This window comes from Vulpes lagopus, chromosome 3 (assembly GCF_018345385.1).
Source record: "Vulpes lagopus strain Blue_001 chromosome 3, ASM1834538v1, whole genome shotgun sequence".
NCBI classification, from domain to species: domain Eukaryota; kingdom Metazoa; phylum Chordata; class Mammalia; order Carnivora; family Canidae; genus Vulpes; species Vulpes lagopus.
The window spans coordinates 148,170,449-148,184,575 of NC_054826.1; the positions used below are offsets into that span (position 1 = coordinate 148,170,449).

The 14,127-nt window shown below is 38.7% G+C and overlaps 1 pseudogene; it reads left to right on the top strand.

Moving 5' to 3' along the window:
• The first annotated feature begins 511 nt into the window (after positions 1 to 511).
• LOC121487155 lies at positions 512 to 11,357 on the top strand (annotated as a pseudogene).
• Positions 11,358 to 14,127: the final 2,770 nt, after the last annotated feature.

Below are 14,127 nucleotides of genomic sequence, written 5' to 3' on the forward strand. Positions count from 1 at the left end.
AGGATCTATTTATTTATTTTTAGAGAGAGAAAGAGTGAGGGGGAGGGGCAGTGGGAGAGCGAAGCCTCAAGCAGACTGACAGCTGAGTGCAGAGCCCAGCATGGGGCTTGATCTGAGAATCCTGAGGCCATGACCTGAGTCAAAATCCAGAATCAGCCACTTAACTGACTGAGCCACCCAGAAGCTCCTCTCCTCCAAATTTTAAAGTCTCCACACTTTATATGAACTCTCTAACACCAAAGAAATAGTAAAAAGGAAAACACTGAACCAGGAATAACTTTTTTGTCTTTATAAATGGGACCTAAAGAGGCTTTAGAGTGAGCCTGTTTAAACCGTTGAGACCTGAAACCTAAAGTCAAAAATCTGAAATATCTTTTAAATCATTTACATATTACTTGAGTGGACCAGCCTTGCCAAGTGTCACAAATGTATAAAGGAGGTACTTCTTGAAGTGTGGCCCAGTAATAGTGCACTTATATATGTCTTCACGCCAAAACACATTTGCCGGTCCATGGAGGGGCCATACCAGCTGACTGTTGTGAGGGTGTTTTCCAGGTTGGATCTCTGGGACAAGAATGAGATGCTTTTTCACATCAGGCCCATTTATAAGTCACTGAACCACTGAAGTCAGGGCAGTGTCTATGAAAGGTGTCCCTGGAAGAAAGAGTGACTGGGTGCCTGGAGCTGGACTTCAGGGAGTGGTTGTAGCCATTATCAGTGATGTGGCACAAGGCTAAGTCTTACCTCATTTAAGGGTGGATGCATCCTAGGCACAATGGATTTGAAAAGACTAGAGAAGGGTTACAATGAACCAGTCAGAGCCTCTCCTCTCAGAAGGTGGCATGAGGGAAACTGGATTTTTATATATTCATATGTAATCCTAGCATTCTAGTATTTAGGAGGTCCTACCAAAGGCTCTGTCTTCCCTTAAATACTCATCCTACAAATAAAAAGTCTCTGAAATTTCAGTTTTCCTTTTCAGCTCTAAGTTCTACATACAGAAAGAACAAATTGGGGTACATCTCTCTAGTGTTGTAATCTAACTCCAGCTTGTGAGGAAAGTCATGGATTTACATAGCCAATCCACCAAATAATTTCCATGCCTTACATTTTGTATAATTCTGAAAACCTAGCCCTTTATTCTATTTCTATACCTAGCAATATCCAAGGTGCTGTTAGTTTTGTTTTGTTTTTATTGTTTTGTCACAGCAGGTTTCTCCAATTCTAAAATTCCCCAAGCCTATAAATCTTATCCCTTAAAGGCCATTATTCCTTTGTACCTACATTTCTCTCAGTTGAAAAACTGCTCTCAACAGAATTCTAAAACTGAAACTGCTTCAACTTTGTACTTCTCTGAAAGAGCTGGCACAGCTGCAGCTTTTTGGTCTTCCACCAAGCTTTGTGTACAGGATATTAAAGTGAGACTCCTCCTGTCTGAGAATTTCCACTAAACCTCAAAGTAGAGTATATTTAGTGCCAAATAAACGCACTTTCTAAAAAAAGATGCTAGATCATTTTTTCTGGAGTTAATAAATATGAAAAAACTTCATTTCAGTTAAACCAAGTCTCATTAACCTCCTTCAGTTTAAGAAATCATGTTAATAATTCTTCCTTTATCACTATTATATTTTTGTGACTTAGACTTACGGAATATGTGTTTTTCATATATTTTTTTCTTGTAACAACTTCCCTGTATGTTGTTGAAAAATACATTTGGAATAATACTAAAAGTAAGTCAATGGTATACATTAAAATATAAAAATAACAATAAAATATTGATTAAAAGGTTAAAAGAACTAACTAGCCTTATATTCTTCATCTCTGGAGTCACAGTTTTATATTAGAGTATCATAGAACAAAATAAAAGCAAAAATGGGAGAGACAGACACACAGACACACATAGAGACAAGGAGCTTTTTTGATCCAGCTGGTGAAGAAGGACCCTTCCTTGGGGCTTGGGGCAGTACCCAACCCTCATCCTGCATCAATCTCGGTGCCAGAAGAACATGGTCACTGTACTTATCCCAGTGTGGGTTTAATTCTAGAAATTCCTCTAATTTTAGGTCCTATAAAAAAGCTGTCTCTGATACTGCCAAATACTTTTAGAGCTATGATAGAATTTTCAGCTTGAAATTCTAATTCTTACCAGTAAAATTGCAACCCAATTTTTTTTCTGTTCCCAATTCCTATTCCTATTGTTCCTGTTTCCTATAGACGGAAAACTCCTCATATTAGTGTTCTTAAAGCCACCTTTCTAGCCTGCCACACGTGGAGTTTTTGCAGTTATGTCTTTCACATCATGTTTTGTTTGCTGTATTGGAGTATTCTTATTAACTAACCAACATGCTTCAATAACTATCATCTTAAAGATTCTCCCTGGACTCCACATCTCATTATGACTATCACCCCATATTTTGTTTTTACTCCTCTTCATGCAAAAATATATAGCCTCAATTTCCTTTCTCTACCTCTGTCTTCAATGAATTCCTCTCTAGTTTTAACCCAACACTTTACTGAATGCTCTTGTTATACTTACCAATGACGTCCATTTTCCCTGATTCAGTGTTTTTTTGCATCCATCTTACTCCCCTGCTTCTTCCTGCTCCTTGAAATTCTTTCCTTCCTTGCCTCACCACACTACTCTGACTTTCTTCTATCTCTGTGGTTAGCTCATTCAGTCTTTCTACCAGACTCTGACTTTTCATCCAATCAACTGAATTGTAAGTCTCTCTAGGATGTGGCCCTGGGTTCTTTTCTCTCTTCCATTTATACCCTCTCAAAATGATCTCATCCAGTCTTTGGATGTTCCATGTCAGTTTTATTCTGATACCTCTCGAATTGATATTTCTTGCCTAGATATCTCTTCTGAAATTCAGATGCATAGATCAAATAACCATCTGAATTTTTTTTTGCTTTTTTGCAAGCTGTCCACTTAAAGTTATCATGTTCAAAAAAAATAAAGTTATCATGTTCACAGTATAAGTCTTGATCACTCCTAAACTCAAATGAAATCAAGTAAAACAAAGCAAAACAAAAGCATACTTCTTGCTTTCTCGTTCATCTTCTTCTCAGTATGTATCACCAACCTGAAGGTCACAAGACTCAAAACTTACATTCCTCACTTAGTTTACCTCCTACATCCAGTTCATACATCAGTCCTCTTGTTACTCTTGCTTAATATATCTCGAAGCTGTCTCTTTCTCTCTGTTTTCATTCTACCATCCTGGACTGGGTCCCCTCCTCTTTTGCCTGAAATACTTTTATTTGTCCTGATGTCCTTCTCACTTCCACTCTGACCCTCTCTAGTAAATTCCCTTCAAAACAACCATAGTGATCATTAATCTAGTTGCTTTTAATACCCTCCTTAAACCTGCATTATACTTACATAAGATCCATACTCCTCAAACGCACACTGTGACTCTTTCTTATTTCTCTAAATTAATCTTTTGTATTTTCTCCACCACGGTCATACCACAGCCACATCAGCCTCCTTTTTATCCTTGCAAATTGCAATCCCTTTCCTATCTCCAGGTCTTTGCATTCATGGTTCACTCTGCCTGCAATGCTTGCTGCTCCTTCACCCAGTTGCTCCTTTCTTTCAAGGCCTTACACAAATGTCAGTTTTCAAAGAGGTCTTCCCTGACCATTCTGTCTCAGGTTGCCCCTCCACATAAACTTAACACAATATGAACATATTTATTTATATCTTTACTTATTTTTTTCTTCTATTAAAATTAAAGTCTGTAGAGGAAGAAATCCTACCTGATTCTTTGTTGCCAATTTCCAGCAACAAGGACAGTATGTGTAACATAGTAGGCACACAATAATTGCTCTTTACCTGAATTTTTTAAAAAAAGGCAAATCAGAATGTTTATCTATGAGCTCACTGGCTTTAGCTAGCTTTCATGAAAATTCTAGTTAGAGCAAAGTACCTTAGTGTTGCAGAATACCTTATAGAATAGCATGTCCAGATCCTATAAAGTTAATAACTATGGTTTAATGTAAAGAGCATCTGATGCTGGGCATGTACAAATCATCATAAGAAAAACAGAGGTCACCTTACTGAGTTCCGTGGGAAAAAATGACAATACAGAAGCAGTATCAACCATCCTTCCATCTTTCCACACTTCTATCCTGGTTCTATGCAGGTACCTCAGAAATTCTCTTCCCATCAAGCATAGAAAACATAAGGGGGAATGTTCCTCTTAGAAAATATTTTAACTTCTGCTGAGATCCCTTGAATTAGTTGATTCACAGCATCCTCAAAACAAGTAAGGAGTGAGATGCAACCTTTTATGGAGGCTTCTAAAAGTATGTTTTGTTATGTTTTATTTTGTTTTACCCATTCCTTTCTCCCCATACTCCTTCCATTAAGACCAGATTTCACCTGCCTGGCATTAGCTCATTATACACTAGTAGTCTTAACACTTATCAGTTATATAATTCCAAAGAACAGGTTATTTCCCTCTGCTTTAGTCACTGCTGTATCTTCTGACCCTTGAACATATCCCCAGTGCCAGGAACATAATAAGTACTTAGTAAATAATTATTGAATAAATTATCTTGTTTATTCCTCAATTTTAAGGTCTTGACCTAATTTTAATGCCATCAGCTAGCTTAACTTCTTTAGGGAGTCATGAATGTTGAACAGTAAAAAATCAAATCAAAACTATAATGAGATATTCCCTCACACCTGTCAGAATGGCTAAAATAAAAAAAAAAAAAAAACACAAGAAACAGGTGTTGGTGAGGGTGTGGAGAAAAAGAAATCCCTGCGCACCACTGGTGGGAATGCAAGGTAGTGCAGCCACTGTGGAAAAAGTATGGAGGTTCCTCAAAAATTACCAGATGATCTAGTTATTCCACTACCAGGTATTTACTCAAAGAAAATGAAAACACTAATTTGAAAAGATGTATACACCCCTACGTTTACTGAAGCTATTTACAATAGCCAAGATATAGAAGCAACTCGAGCATCCATTGATAGATAAAGAAAACGTGGCATTTAAGGAACAAATGAATATTTTTTTAAATGTCTTAAAAACAAACAAACAAACAAACAAACAAACAAAAAGCCCAGACTCTCAAATATAGAGGAAAAAATGTGGTTGCAAGAAGGGAGGTGGTAAAGCGGGTAAAATAGGTGAAGGAGATTGGGAGTACACTAATCATGATGAGCACTAGTAATGTATAGAACTGTTGAATCATTATATTCTACACTTGAAACTAATATAGCACTGTATGTTATTTATACTTGAATTAAAAAAGAAAATTTAAAAAATTCCTCTCCAGTGATACATCATTCATATGAGTTTAATTTGCCATTTGTATAAATATGTAAAAAGAAGTTCTGAGTTTAGAATACTTGAAAGGTCGGAAATCCCCACTCATAAAAACCTTGAGCCGCCTTGTCCCAAGAGTGTGCTTACTGTAACTCTGTTTTCTCTCTTCCTCAGGTTAGAATCCCAAAGCTAAAAATTCCAACATACCCAGGGAGTATATCAAATGTTATATTTACCGCCTCCCCAAAACAGAATTGTTTTGTCTTTGACCAGCCAAAAGACAAAAAGGAAGTTCTAGCCCATACTGAGGATATTCTGGAAAATCAACTGGATCCTGAATTCCAGAAACAATCAAATAATTTCTGTTCTTGTATCTTTACCCATGCAAGGGCTAGGACCCTCAGGAAAGAAGTCAAGGTCACTGAGAATAGTGAGTGTCCTTGTCCAAAATCATATTTCTCTGTGACCTGATATGTGCTAACTATAATATGCACTCTTCAGCAGCTTTGTATCAATTTATATATATGTGTATACTTATATATATTCATACCCCAGATAGAAATGATTATGTGTTTTAGTAATTATCTTTGATCATAGGATTAACAAATCCCTTTCCAAAACCCCAAACATTGTCACTGATATCTGCAGTTCCCATATATAAGAACCCAACACTAACTAGACTGGGTGGATCGTCTTCCCAGAGGAAGTCCTATATAATATGTATTTCTCAAAGGGACTACTTTGGAGTTCAAACCTGTCCAAAATAAATATTAGCTTTTGAGTCCCTGAAAATCCACTGAAATCTCAAGAATTAGAAATAATATTATGTGAATTACCCTGGGTGTCTACCTGGGTGGTCTCTTTTACTCTTTTTTTTTTTTAAGATTTTATTTATTTATTAATGAGAGAGAGAGAGGCAGAGACACAGGCAGAGGGAGAAGCAGGCTCCATGCAGGGAGCCCAATGTGGGACTCAATCCCGGGACTCCAGGATCACACCCTGGGCCGAAGGCAGGTGCTAAACCGCTGAGCCACCCAGGGATTCCCCTCTTTTAATCTTAATTTGTGTTAATGTGAAATAATTTTTCCCAGATTTCCCTAATTATGTTAGATGAAGGTAGGTATTCATCTTTTTTTCACCCAATGTTATGACCTGGAAAAAAAATACAATAACAAGTAAATGAAGTGAAAATGAAAATAAAGGTGATGATAATAGAAGTAAGTAGGTGTGTGTGACTTTAGAACTATAATCTCAGATTTAAAAAATTAAAAAAAGAAAAGCTGGGGGGGTTTATAACTAACTTTGTGTACAACATCTTGAGAATTTTAATAATCCATTGTTGTCTATTAGGTACAATCTGTGGCATTCTGTTATTGTCATGTGACCCCTGATGAGTAGTTCGATTATTTTCTTTAAATATCCTTGCAATGGATCAGTACTGACAACACACCTTTTCAGAACACTGTTTGTGGCCATAGCTAAAGTATTTCATTTGTATGTTACTTTAGTTGTCATGAATACTTATAAATTTATTTCCAAAGTGCAAAAGTTTAGATGTGTAAAGCTACACATCTAATAAATGAAATTAAAAAAAAAAATTTAAATTAAAAAAAATATAGAGCACCTGGGTGACTCAGTATTTTAAGAGACTGATCTTGGTTTCAGCTCAGGTCATGATCTCAGAGACCTGGGATCAAACTCCACATGGGGCTCCCTACTCAGTGCAGAGTCTGCTAAAGTTTCTCTCTCCTTCTCCCTCTGCCCACACCCTCGGCCCAGCTCACACGTGCTCTCTCTCTCTCAATCTCTCATAAATAAATAAATAAACAAACAAACAAATAAATACATATTAAAACACTAATAAAAGAACTGTAATCTCAGAATCTTGGTTCTTGTTGAGTAAGAAATTGATATTTATCCCTGTTTTCTGCTTTATTTATGCTGAGGACTCTGGTGGTGACCTATGTGGATGCCATCAATCATGGAGCAGTGCCTTGCTTGGAGAATGCAGTGACAACTCTGGCTTTGTGTGAGAACTCAGTGGCCATGCAGAAGGCAGCTGACCACTACAGCGAGCAGATGGCCTAGCGACTGAGGCTCCCCACAGACATGCTCAAGGAGCTGCTGGATGTGCATGCAGACTGTGAGGGGTAGTTGTTGGAGTCCTCGTGGAGCACTCTTCTGAGGACGATCAACAGGAGTTCCAGAAGAAGCTTGTGGTACTTTTTCTTAGCATTCATCCTTCCTGATCCTTGCGTTTCTAAAATGATGCCTGAAGTTGTACATACACAATCTATAGCTCATCTCCTACTTAAGGTAAAGTAGTGTGGATCCTCATGATAGAATTTTAGAGAACTCTATTTCCATCTTCTCCCTCAAAGCTTGAGAAATTTATTTAGGATCTTTCTGATCTCTCAAGCAAAACCAGCACTGATTTCTCCTTTAGTGAACAGTGGCATGGTTTCTGAACTCCCTCAAGTCACTCCTGAGCTACAACCTCTCTAGGTGTACTCACTCTTATTCCCAGACACTTAATTTGCTGGGACAGACTCTCTTAGCAAGTTGTTCTTTATGTTTATTTGTGTCATTATATTATTGAAGATAGAATCACAGGATGCTACAGATTCTAAGAACTATAGAGAATAGATCACACAACTTCAACATTTCATAGATGAGGAACCCAAGACCCAGAGAGGTTTGGAAGCTTTAGCAAGGTCTTGCAGAGAGTTTTCAGAGTTGGCAGTAAATCTCTTGGTTCTAGTTGTATGCTTCTGCTGCTTCACTAGGATGCTTTTCTTAAGAGGACTGCCGTTAGTCCATCCACCTAGTAGATTTCTTTGGAATTTGACCTCTTCTGTTCCTTTCTTCTGGTGATATCCCTATATATTTCCCTTGCAGGAAATCATAAGGATAAGAAGGAGGATCTCTTGCTGTAGAACAAAGAGGCATCTGTTAAATAGTGCCAAGCTAAATTGGATCAGCTTTCGAAGGCCCTAACAGAAAGTATTTCAGCGGGAACTTTCTCTGTTCCTGGAGGGCACAAGCTCTACAGGCAAGCAAAGGAAAGGACTGAATGGAACTATTCGCAGGTGCCCAGGAAAGGAGTGAGGGCAAGGAATAAGGTGAGCATGCGGAGCCTACAGAATAGAGTCAAAGGGGTCTCCAGATAATCTTAAAGCACAGCACCAGTTGTGGGTGATAAGAGCATGGGGATATCACAACAGATTGTGCGAATTTTTAAGGTCCACTATTTGCTATTTACTCCTCAGGAGAGTGGAAATGCCTATTCTCCCAAAAAAGAGTATGGATTTCTGAAATCCACGAGAGACAGAATGGAAATTATTTATTTCTTCATCCAACTATATGACAGTCATTATGCCAATGGCTGAGGATTTATGATGTAAAGTTAGAATGCTTGCACTCAAGGCTGATCAAAGTAAGAGTCAAATAAATACACTATTGCACAGAGAGTGATAACCTGTGATCCTGGGCTGCACTGGTGGTAGTAATAAATGTAATAATATACTACTGTATATACTGAACTGTTAAGCCCTCTCTCTGGATGTTTTAATTTAGTCCTTGAAAAAATGTTATGAAGCATCTACTCTTATTACCCTCATTTTACAGATATGAAACCAAAGGCAGACACAGGTTAAATAATTTGCCGAAAGTTACACATCTAGGGCAGCCCCTGTGGCGCGGCAGTTTAGTGCCACCTGCAGCCTGGGGTGTGATCCTGGAGTCCTGGGATCGAGTCCTACATCGGGCTCCCTGCATGGAGCCTGCTTCTCCCTCTGCGTTGTGTCTCTGCCTCTCTCTCTTTCTGTGTCTCTATGAATAAACAAATAAAATATTAAAGAAAAGAAAGTTCTTTCTTTAAAAAAAAAAGAAAGTTACACATCTAGCAGATAGCAGGGAAGAACATCAGCATGGATTCGAGTCTGCATTTGCTATGGGACATATAGTCCAGGAAAACTTCCCCAAAGAGGAGGGGGATGTAAACTTTGAAGTATTTGTATGTGCTGTTCAGGTCGAGATGTTATCCAAAGGGAAGAGCCCTAGGGAAACATGCAAATATACGAATGCATCAGAGATCACGGGTTTGTACATATGCACGTAATACCTACTGGTTGTGGCCTGTGGGAGTGGAGGGAAGGGGCTCGGGGGGATGGCCTGGAGGGAGATATAGAGGGTCTCTGGTCACGCTAAGGAAGTTGGACACTTTGGAGGGGGCTCATGGAGTATTTTATGTCAAAAGTAAAAATGACATGGATGGTCTTGTTTGTATGGAACAAATCACCTCAGTGGAAATCTAGGTCCTTTGTTCCTTCTTGATTCCTTAGGCAAATGAGATCTGTTAGAGCTTTTTGCAGTCATACATGACAATAAAGAAATCCATTCTGCAGGCAGATAAAGCCCTTACTTGTGGGGATAAGGCCATAGCAAGCAAGGGGCAGCAGGACTCTATCCTTGGGTGGGTAAGCTCCTGCATTGCCCTCTGATAGCCCAACCAAAGATCTTTCCAAAAATGATGAGCTTCCCCTTCTTCTATAGGACGCACCCTCTTTAAACCTGAAAATAACAAGCAGAGTTGTAGCTGTATATCAGCCAGTCAAGGCCTTTCCCATCATATTCTCAAACCTGCTCTTCATGATGTGACCACCCTTTCCTTCAAATTTGATTTTATCTCTGATCTCAAGAGGGTAATGCTCAGGCCTGAGCTTTTACTTTTTTCTCTTTCCAAAATCTGCATAGGGCTTTGGAGCAAGCCAGGAAGGAGGCAGCAAAGAAGGAACAGGCATGGCTAAGAGAGAAACAGTGGAAGCAGCAATAGCAGACAGAGGCTTGAGAACGAAGCCTCAAGGAAAGCAACAGCCAACTAAGCAAGAAACTGGAGAGAGAAACAGACAGTGATCTGAGGGAGCAGACAAGAATATGGGAACACAAGCTCAATCAATGCAAGTCTAGCAGGAAATACAATTCCTGGTGGCCATTGCCCTGGCACATCAGGAGGGAATGTATGAAAGTTAAAGCAAAATGGGAAAGAGAAGCATTACTGCCATTCCTTGCATTTGATCCACTAAAATTATTGTTTCCTGGCTTTTCAAGAGGTCTTTGAATCAAGCTCCACATGAGACCCTGGAGAGTCCAGGATAACCTTGGCCCTTCCAAAGCTATATCAATAACCTCTCCAAGTCGCCATGCTGGTGGGATTCTAGAATGCTCTCATAGAGCCCAAATTAAATAGGGTTTCATGGATTATCAAGTAGATAATCCAACCAGGTTTTGTTTTGTTTGTTTGTTTAGAGAGAGAGTAGGAGTGGGGAGTATTCAGGGGTGGAGGGCAATCGGAGAGGGAAATAGAATCTTAAGCAGGCTCTAAGTCCATGGGGGACTTGGAGCCCAACTCGGCGGTTGATCTCACAACCCCGAGATCACGGCCTGAACCAAACTCAAGAGTGGGACACTGAACTGACTGAGCCACCCAGACACCCCAAAAAGGTGTCTTTAATATAAGCAGCAACAGGGCGCTTTACCAAGATCACTGTCAATTGTCAGAAACCCTACTACCACCAAAGACACTGACATGGATCTGTGCTGACTTAAAACTATCAGATATGCCCAGGCTTAGAAATACAGGGAACGGATACCTTCTAAACTTGCTGCATAGCTTGCCTAAGTCATTGCATGGCACCAGGGGAATCCTCTCCTTTCCCATTTAGAAGTGTTGGCATCAGAATTAAAAAAAAAATTGTTATAAGTATTTATTTTATTTTTTTGTATATTTTTTATTGGAGTTCGATTTGCCAACATATAGTATAACCCCCAGTGCTCATCCTGTCAAGTGCCCCCCTCAGTGCCCATGACCCAGTCACCCCATCCCCCCGCCCACCTCCCTTTCCACTACCCCTTGTTAGTTTCCCAGAGTTAGGAGTCTCTCATGTTTTGTCACCCTCTCTGATATTTCCCATTCATTTTCCCTCCTTTCCCCTTGATCAGCTTATAAGTTTCCATTATTTCTATGATACAGGTGACCATGCTATCCCAAGTGGGACTGAAGATAAGTTCACATGAACTAATGGCTCCCTCCCAACATGCAGGTGGGGTTGGAACATAGTATGGCACTTGTCCCCATGCCTGGCTCAGCACCCTAGCAAAGTGCTCATGGTGTGTGCATATTGGGAAGGTTGGAAACTTCCTCTGACTGCCCAGGTCAAACCCAGAAGATATTCTCTGCTTCAGATATTATCCTCTGGCGATCTCCTAAGAAAGAACAGCTTTATCATAAAATAGAGACAATTTACAAAGCTCTTAAATATAAAATGTGACTCTTGAAAAAAACGTAGATTTTCAAAAGTTTACTTTTTCCTTTCCCCACAACCCTTTGCCTTAGGATCCCAAAGGATTTGTTTAATGAAGGATTTAGGAAGAAATCTGAGATAAGTGCAGAAATAAATCATCTCAGAAATTTAATTGAGATTACTAGAGAGGATAAAACTCCCTGGATTCCACAGAACCTGGACACACTTGTCACTGAAGCAACCGCAGGTCTGCCTGTTTCTGCAATACTTGTTGGTCAGGGTCTGAAGAACCTGAGCTCACTGTTTCACTAGGATTAACTTTTCTCTCACACAACTAAAGAATGTGGACACATGCTCCACCCTATTTTTGACATGTATGCTTTTTAAAAGTTGCACTCAGGAATATGTTAAACATAACAAAGTGCCTATTAGAGAATATATCAGTGCCTTACACACATTAGATAGATCAATTGCCAGTTTTATTAGTTTGAAGGGAAACAACTTTTTATAATATACAGTGGCAAACTTTAGCCTACAGGCCACATCTGTCTTGCTGCCTGTTTGTTTGTTTATTTTTAAAGATTTTATTTATTTATTCATGAGAGACACAGAGAGAGGGAGAGAGGCAGAGACACAGGCAGAGGGAAAAGCAGGCTCCATGCAGGGAGCCCAACATGGGACTCGATCCTGGGACTCCAGGGTCACGCCCTGAGCCAAAGGCGGTGCTAAACTGCTGAGCCACCTGGGCTGCCCACTGCCTGTCTTTTTGAATAAAGTTTTATTGGAACAGCACCATACTTACTCAGTTACATACTGTCTGCAGCTGCTTTAATGCCACAACAGCAGAGTTGAGTAGTCACAACAAATATTGTATGACTCACAAAACCTAGAATATTTCCTTTTGGGTCCTTTACAGAACAAGTTTGCCAACTGCTTGTTTAGGAAAATAGGCCAAATTTGCAATATAAGTAAAAAAATTACCTTGGAAAAAACTTATCAAGAATGCTTCTGAAATCAAAAAAGAAGAAAAGAATATACATAACCATATATACGTGTATATTTCAAGTCAATTTTCCCCTAATTCATTTATAAATTTAATGTGTTCTGACGTTAAAACAAAATAAAAGAAAAAAAAAAGAAGGTGTTTTGGTGAAGATAGGTAGGCTACCATCTTTATACAGGTTTAAATGGAAATGCTCACAATGCTTTAAAAAATTGTCAGGGTAAATCAGAAGAAGAATAAAGAAGAACCAGATCTACTTCATATGAAAACCTCCTCTAGAGCTGCAGTAATTACACCAGTGTAGCACCAGCTCCTAACGAGGCACACAAAGCTGCAGAACAGTTTTCCTAGTCCAGAGATAGAAACAAATACTTTCAGGAACTATTTATCTTAAAGGCTTTCAAATCTGTGGGAAATAATGAACTGTCCAATAAATTGTCAAGGCAACTTACTAGCCACTTACAGAAAACAGAGAGATTAGATCTCATATTTATTGTAGCGAGGTAAATTCCAGATGTACTATAGATTTAAACATGAAGATTGAAACCATTAAATCTGGAAATCTGAAATCTTTTTTTAAAAAAAATCTTGTTTAGGTGTGTTGGGTGGGGTTAGGGTGCGGAAAAAAAATAAAAAAATAAAAAATCTTGAAATGTGGAGTTCTTTCTAAGCATGACGTAAAACCCAGAAGACACAAAACATATACAAAGTACACAAAACTGAAATAAATCCTTTATGCCAAGATAAGTCAAAAGACAAACAGCACTCTGAAAATGTTTTCAACTTGTATTTTTCTGTGATATATAAGAGAGAAAATTCAGTGTCCCCTTCCCTGATATATGTGGACTAAAAAAGACCCCAATCTCTCTCTGTTCCTGTTGTCTGTTTGAAAATATGAAATGCAAAGACTATCAGTGACTATATTTTTGATAAAGTGAAGAGACTATCTTGAGGCAAAAGAATCACTTCATTTGTAAATAAAGACAGTTTTGCTTCCTTTTAAAAAATCTTTATGCCATTGTTCCCCTTGCCTTATTGCACTGATGAGGACTTCTAATATTACCTGAGGATCTCTTATGTTAGGTTTAATCAAAGTGGTGAGAGAAAAATCCATTTTTTCTCCTGACAGACGGAAAATATTCAATAGTTCACTGTGGTGTAGAATATTCATTTCAGGTTTTCATAGATACCATTTATCCATCTTAGAAAGTGTTCTTTTCCAGTTTTGCCTACGGGTTTTCATGCTTTCTCAGTTATGTGCCAACTTAGTAAAATATTTTTTCTCCATCTGTTTTCTTCCCTATTCTCTTAATTTTGTGAATTGCATCTGTTGATTTTTGGATGAAAAATCAATCTTGTTTTCTTGGGAAAACTCCACTTGGTCATGATTCCCTCCATTTATATTGCTGTTTTCAAACTGCAAATGTTTTGTTAAGGATTTTCGTATGTATGTGCTTCAGAGGCTTGATGTCTAATTTTATTTCCTTGTAATGTTCTTGTCATAATTAGGGGTCAGGTTTATGCTGGCCCCATAAAATGG